Below are 6,000 nucleotides of genomic sequence, written 5' to 3' on the forward strand. Positions count from 1 at the left end.
CAGAAATGAAATCCATAGAAATAATTTGCCAGGGTCTTTCAGGAACAGGCAATGAAGACAATAATCCCCTAGGGCGCCCGACAGGCGTCTTACTCTGTTGACATACTGCACAGCTATCACAATAACGGAGAATGTCCTGTCGCATTTTAGGCTACCAATAATTTTTGGTAATAAGTTGTACAGTCTTAAACCTACCAAAATGCCCAGCCATCGGCTCATCATGATGTGCCCTAATGACTTCCAACCTGAGTGCACCCGCCGGTACATAAACTTGTCCATTACGTACCAATACCCCCTCCTGTTCCTGTAAATGAGGTAGCACAGTACGAGTCCCTACCGAAAGCAATATGAGTTGCTCTTGAGTCCAATTATTGTTCTTTTGAGCCTCTAGAATTTGAGTGTGTAAACCAGCCTCGTTTTCTACCACGCATAAAGAAGCAGTAGGCAATATTGTCTGACGCACTGTTTGCTCGCAAGTTTTAAACTCAGGTTTACGAGATAATGCATCCGCCCGTAAATTTACCTTCCCTTCCACAAACTGAACCTTAAAGTTGAACCTAGAGAAAAACAAGGCCCATCGAATCTGGCGTTGATTCAATTTCTTGGCAGTTTGTAAATGTTCTAAGTTCTTGTGGTCAGATCTGACCACGATTTGATGACGTGCGCCCTCTAACCAGTGCCGCCACACCTCAAAAGCCACCTTTATAGCCAACAATTCCTTTTCCCAGATGGTGTAATTTTGTTCAAAAGGTGTTAGTTGTCTGGAGTAGAATCCACAGGGACGCAAGGTCCCTGATGAATCCCTTTGAGATAATACAGCCCCCAACGCATAACTAGAAGCATCTGCTTCTAGTATGAATGGTTTATCAATGTCTGGATGTATTAGTATATTATCAGCCTGGAAACTGGATTTCAACTGTATAAACGCATCGTGAGCCTCCCGTCCCCACACAAACGGTTGCTTCTTACGTAAGAGTTGTGTTAAAGGTACAGTAAGTTTAGCAAAGTTTGGAATAAACTCTCGATAGTAATTAGCAAACCCCAAAAATCGCTGTACATCTTTTTTAGACTTGAGTTCCTGCCAAGAGTTGACTGCGTCAACTTTGTGCGGGTCCATCTTTAGTTCCTTTCCCGAAACTACATGTCCCAGGAACTCAACCTCAGACACGTGAAATACACATTTGGAGGCCTTAGCAAAAAGCCCATTATCCCGTAAACGTTGTAACACCTGTCTCACATGTTGCTGATGTTCCTTTTCATCCTTTGAAAAAATTAATATATCGTCCAAATAAACCACTACAAATTGATCAATTAAATCTCTAAATACATCATTTATGAATCTTTGGAAGACAGCAGGTGCATTGCATAATCCGAAAGGCATCACACGGAACTCGTGACATCCGAAGCACGTATTAAATGCCGTCTTCCATTCGTCACCTTCCCGTATCCTAATCAAGTTATACGCCCCCCGTAGATCAAGTTTGGTAAAGATCTTAGCCCCTTGAACTCTCGATAGTAATTCCGAAATCAAAGGTAGCAGATATCTATCACGAATGGTGTGCTTGTTAAGAACCCGATAGTCACATACTAGTCTAAGCTCCCCTGTCTTTTTAGCCACAAAAAACACAGGTGCAGCAGTTGGAGAGCTAGATGGGCGAATAAACCCTTTGGCTAGGTTCTCGTCAAGAAATTCTCTCAAGGCTTGTCTTTCGGGTACCGTTAGAGCGTACAACCTTCCTGCTGGTAACTTAGTGCCTTCTACCAATCTAATCGCACAATCGTATGGTCTATGAGGCGGCAACTTATCCGCTTCCCTCTTACAAAACACATCTTGAAATTCCCTATATACAGTAGGCACACCCTCCATGTCAATCTGGGAAGAATTTAAAGCAAAACATCCCTGCCTTTTAAAAGCTATAGTACGCTTCACCCAATCCACTTGAGGATTTACTAAAGTTAACCAATCCATTCCCAGGATTACATTGTATCTTGGTAACCGTGTGATATCCCATACAAATTCTCCAGTTACTCCTTGTACCTCCCATGTTATTTCTGAGGTCTCACGATTAACCACCCCAGACTCCAGTAGTTTCCCGTCCGCTCCTTCCACCCATATATCGCATGCTTTACGTACTGTAGGAAGCCTATGTTTCCTTGCAAACCCAACATCCACATACGAGACCGTAGCCCCTGAGTCCAGCAGTGCCAGAGTAGAAGCAAGTTCTTTTCTCCCAACAGATAAAGTAATGGGTACGAAAACATGTTTCTTCCCCTCAAGTGACTGCTTTATAAGCCCTAATGCGTTGGACTCACATCGCACTAGGGCTGACCTTTTCCCGAAAGCTGAGAAGGCTTAATGTTACAATTCCTAGCAAAATGCCCAGCAGTCCCGCAATATAAACATAATCCCAATTGCCTTCTACGGTCTTTTTCCGCCGTTGACAACTTTCTAAACACCCCAAGTTCCATAGGCTCCTCCCCCTTTGCCACAGGTGCCCTAGGCGCAGATACAGATGGCGCATACATTGCCCTAGACTGTTTACGAGATTCAAACCGGGCGTTCAAACGCAAAACCTTAGCCACCAAAGCGTCCCAGTTTTCTGCTGGCTCTAAACGCGCCAGTTCATCTTGGAGATAATCACTCAAACCAGCAATAAACAAAAGCATAAACGCGTTCTCTCCCCAGTCCAATTGATGACGAAAAGAATTAAACTTATTCAAATAGTCCAAAACAGACCCTTTTCCCTGTTTTAACCGATAAAGAGCCCAGCTAGCATTTTGCATACGGAGGGGATCCCCAAAAGTGTCCGATAATAATTTCTTGAAATCATCTAAATTGTCCTTGACTGGGTCATTCCCCAAAATCAAATTAGTTGCCCATTGTCCCGTGGAACCGGTCAATAAACTCAAAATAAATGCCACCTTGCTGGTGTCCGTAGGAAAAACTTGTGCGCTAATCTGAGAAAAATAAAGTTCAATTTGTGCCAAAAAAGTGGGCAATTTGTTTCGAGACCCATCAAAACGTTCAGGAGTCATTACATGTCCTTTAGCTGGCTGTGCTGCTTGTGCAGCGTAAAATGCAGCCTGCAGCTGATCAAAATGAGCCTTAAGTTCCTCCATCGTCTTCTTGACGTTGATACCTCACTAGAAAAACTTTCTTTTTCGGGCGTTGGGCAATCTGTCAAAGACAGAACGCCACCAAATAGAGTAAAACTCAGTTTATTGAGGTTACAAAACTGAAAATGCCCGTAGGAAACAAAGGATTAGGCAAACACTTGACTTCAGTGTGAAAAGTAACAAAAACAGCTCCGTTTGAACTAAAACGGTTCAAAAGAATAAACCGGATTAAACAGGAGTTTAATCCGGATTAAATCAAAAGTGCTTACTTCAGCCTGGCAAGATTAGCAAACAAAAGAGGATTAACAGAGGTCAGAATGAACACAATAAACTGGCAGCAGATTCCTCTCTGCTACTCAAAAGCTACAAATGAGTAAATCAGGCTGTTTACTCCTCCGTGCAACGAGCGAAATCCGGGTCCAGGCACATCAATCAGGGTAACGGCAGTCAGCAGGGTCTCAATCCGGTCCGAGGTCGAAAGCCAAGTGCAGACGTCTAGAATTCCACAAGTCCCACCGATAGCCACAGAAGGGATAATCCGGGGTCGAAGTCAGTCAGTCCAGCGTCAATCCAGAGTAGGTAATTAATGTCCGTCAAAAAGACGACGGAGGTCCAAGCTATCAAGATTAAACACAAGTTGCACAGAAAAACCCCACACAGTACCTCCCGCCGTCTATGCCCAGTGTCCTTAGTAACTTACGTATCCAGCAACGAATCACACCCGTCTTCAGGAAGTTCCCCAACAAGAGCCCAAGCGTTCATCCAGATTACCTTGCCCAACGCAATTAGACATTGATCCTAAACCCCATTTTATCCCAGTTCAAACTCATCATCGCTGTCAGCTGCCATCCTAATCCCAGGTGCCTCATCATCATCATCCTCATCAGAGCTAAAACACCTTTGACTACGCCCCACAGCATCCCTAGCTGTGGATCCCGCTCCATCCCTCCAGCCCGTCCATGGGTCTGATCCTGCAACCCGCCAATCGCCTCCCATGCTTTCATTACCGGGGACACCCAAATCCTCCCTCACACGAGTCCACTCCATGTCATCCTCCTCCGAGCTGACCATTTCTTCCTCCATTCCCTCGGTAAAACCCTCAAAAGAGTCCTCATCTGTTGGTTCTGCAAATAAGTCCCGGAGCCGTTTCCTTTCACGCTCCTCAAAAGAGTCTGACTCACGAGGAATCTTACGACCCCGTCTCCTAGTATCGGAGCCAGAAGGCTCAACCATAACACGGGGTGAGCTCCTGCTGTCAACCCTAGCTCCCGCCAATCTAACAGTTCGAAAACATGCAAATGTGAATAGATAATAGGTACCACTTCGGAGGTAAAAGGGAAAAGACGCCGCAAGCAGTCTTGCCAGCCACACAACCAGAAGGTGACAATGCAGGCTCCTGGGCTTGGAAGTGGAGAGGAGCACCTCCCCCAAGAGCCTGAGATGAGTATCGCCTCCAGAAGCTGGAAATGAAAGAAGCCTTTGCCTTTGTGTATGTATGTCTCATTGTTTTGTAGCAAGGCATTGAATGTTTGTCTATATCTGTTTATATATACAGTACTGTAATCTGCTCTGAGTTCCTTTGAGGAGAAGGGTGGAATATAAATAAAGTGTATTATTATTACACCATCTTTAATAAAACATAGTTTAAAAATACAGTTCAACTTTTTAATGAATTAAACTATGAACAACATCAAAACAACTTAAAGCAAACAATTGCAGTGTTCTTAAATGGTTAAAAATAGTGTGTGGAATAATCATTGGAATATGGTGGCTAGCATTTCAGCAAGCCAGTGAAATCCCACGCCAGTTTTTAGTCAGAACTTCAGAGGAGTTATTCAAATCCTATTCCCAAAATAGATATAGCACTTAGAAGAGCTTGTTTAAAATTCAGATTAAAACTCCCAGGGGACTGAGTGCACCACTAATATCAAAATCACCTGCAGCTGCCACTACAATCCAGGTGTGTGTATACAACAGTAATTTCCCACGGGCTGCTTTTAAACTTTAAATCATAACTGAAGCTACTGAACAACCACAGACTCTGATTCACGAAGCAACATGCAATAGCTGCAGTGCAGATCAGCCTTCTGCAACCTGGTGCCTTCCAAATGTGTTAGAGTACAACTCCCATTATCCCCAGCTAATCTGTAATTGTCATTTAGCCCATCTGGAAGGAGGCAGGTTGGGGAAGGCTGCCACAGTGATTTTGCAAGCAGTAATGGTAGCCGATGAGTCAAGCATGTATGTCAGGACAATCGCAGGAAGGAAATTGCTATACACAGACACATAAGAAATCACTAGCCGGCCCTGAACCTTCCTCCTCTGAATTGCTGAAGACACAGCGCTTTTACGAGAAGATAGCACTGAGCAAATCAAATCCCCCCGGATTAGCAAACTAGCTTCATTGCACACTTATTTATTCAGATGCGGGATCTTTTTATGCCATCATCTAACATTGAAAACATCATGCATAAAACATCAAAACAATAGTGAGGTATTTCAATAAAGCTGGAAAAACAGGGGAGCCAGATTAACATGGACTTGATGGCCCATGAGGCTCCTTCTAGTGTTGTGATTCTATGAACAACAGCAAAGCGAGAATATTTAACTGTAGGAGATCTAAAGGCCAATTTTCCATCTTCGGGATCCTTTGGGTACTGCGTAAATTTACCAAGAAACCAATGAAATAAAAATTCAGAAGCAGCCACAAGTCCAGTCCTGATTCTGAAAATCTATATTATGCTTTATTTAGTCCTGCAATATAAAGCACATTTTTTCAATTAGTTCTTTCTTTCTGTTGGGCAAAAACTGAGAGACATCTGAAGAGCCAAGGTCCACAAAACACTACATAAATATAGCAGTATGATTCGACTTTAAATGTCT

General features: G+C 43.5%; 1 long non-coding RNA gene across 1 annotated transcript; it reads right to left on the minus strand.

Moving 5' to 3' along the window:
• Window positions 1-3,203: 3,203 nt before the first annotated feature.
• LOC134299165 (uncharacterized) lies at window positions 3,204-5,233 on the minus strand. The gene is made up of 2 exons (XR_010006320.1): window positions 3,818-5,233; window positions 3,204-3,734 (listed from the first exon to the last, which is right to left on the minus strand). It is a non-coding gene; the product is annotated as an uncharacterized LOC134299165 (long non-coding RNA).
• Between the last annotated feature and the right edge of the window lie 767 nt (window positions 5,234-6,000).

This window comes from Anolis carolinensis, chromosome 5 (assembly GCF_035594765.1).
Source record: "Anolis carolinensis isolate JA03-04 chromosome 5, rAnoCar3.1.pri, whole genome shotgun sequence".
NCBI classification, from domain to species: Eukaryota; Metazoa; Chordata; class Lepidosauria; order Squamata; family Dactyloidae; genus Anolis; species Anolis carolinensis.